The 1582-nt window shown below is 33.6% G+C and overlaps 1 protein-coding gene across 1 annotated transcript in view; it reads left to right on the plus strand.

The window, feature by feature from the left end:
- The window catches only part of PHTF2 (putative homeodomain transcription factor 2), a 61838-nt gene that overhangs the window by 1299 nt on the left and 58957 nt on the right, over positions 1-1582 (plus strand). The window lies entirely within an intron of this gene.

Below are 1582 nucleotides of genomic sequence, written 5' to 3' on the forward strand. Positions count from 1 at the left end.
TTTCTACCTACCAGTCCTCACCCTCCCTTGTCCATTTCCTTCCCTCATTTCTCCTCTTCCCCTTCCCCATTTTGTTTGTCTCATGTACAGAAAGGGGAAAAAAATTAAAATGGTAGCAGGAAGTAGATGAGTCCCTGTAAAGATACTACTCATTGACGGGACTGTGAAACTTGTATTTAGTTTCCTAGCTAACTAGTTCAAATTACTTTGGAGTCCACCAGACTTGGGTTGGAATCCTGGCTTATAAATGTAGGACTTATACATTGTAGGGGGAGAGGGAGTGATACAGTATCAATGAATATAAAGCAAAAAGTAAAAGTACAGTCTCTTCTGTACTTCAGAGATAATCACTGTTAATGATTTCCATGTATTCTTCCAAATGTCTGCTACGTGTATTTACATATATATAATATAGCATGTTAGCTACATTAATTTCAGATTTATAATATGTACACTTTCCTTTTATTACAGTCTTCAGTATGTCAGAAAGCATCTAAAGAGTATTCATTTAGTTAATTTTAATCTACTTGGTATTACTAAATTCTCATATCTCAATTTCTTCCTTTTTTCTTTTTCATTTTCTTCTTACTGCTTTCAGGACTGGTTCCCTCAGTTATCCTTTTTGGTCAGTTTTCATCAATCTTGACCTCTGTAATGGCTCAAAAGTTCATTTATAGGAGAAAAGAGAAAATAAATTAGATGAGAAAACAGATAATAAAGATGGAATAGACAGAAAATGAAGACATTTGATATTTTTACCCTGTGGCTTTTTATAGGAATATCCCCCGCCCCCCGCATCACCTGTGACCTTTTTTTAGTATTGGATTCTGCTATTTACAAGTGCCTTAGCCTTCAGAAAACTTTTTCACTTTTTCCCGCTGCTTCACTGCAGAGTTTGTTAGACTTTCTCCTCCATTTTAAACCTGGGGCTATTGAGTACTAAATGCTGGGTTGCACTAAACCTAGTTATGCCAAGTGTTGACATGCATTTCTGATTAAGTGTATTGCATAGACATTATTTTCCCTAAATTTAGGATTGCGGGACATGTTATCTCCGTGTCCATATTCTTGAGTCTCCTTGAAATAAATAAGGCATTTATTTAAAAACACTGTTCTTTAAAGGAAATTTAGTGCATTATTTTGTATATGAATACAAAATTCTGCTATTTTATAAAAATCATGAAAACACAGTAGTACCTGTTCCTTATTAGTTTTGGTTATTAATGAGAATCAAGGTAACTAAAAGGTATGAAGTGCATTGAAATGGTTACACATTTTTAAAATAAATTTTGATTGAATTAAGCCCAATTATTTTGAATTATCAATTTAGAGCAGAATTATTCCTATTGAATCTATGTTCTCATACTTTTTTAAGTATGATTTTAAGGAAGATGATTGTCTAATTGAATTCAGAATTTAAGAGGGCGAGGGACAACTAGTCACTACAAGGCAACTCTACCATTAGGACTAACCAGTTGCTTACCTAGTACTTCTTAATCTTGCTTTATAGAGACTAATGGCAGTTTTAGTTACTTATAAGTGAATTGTTTGGTCCATGTGGCTTGGTCTGTTAGAAGATTTT

The sequence above is a fragment of the Trichechus manatus genome, unplaced genomic scaffold, assembly GCF_000243295.1.
Source record: "Trichechus manatus latirostris isolate Lorelei unplaced genomic scaffold, TriManLat1.0 scaffold00280, whole genome shotgun sequence".
Classification (NCBI taxonomy): Eukaryota; Metazoa; Chordata; class Mammalia; order Sirenia; family Trichechidae; genus Trichechus; species Trichechus manatus.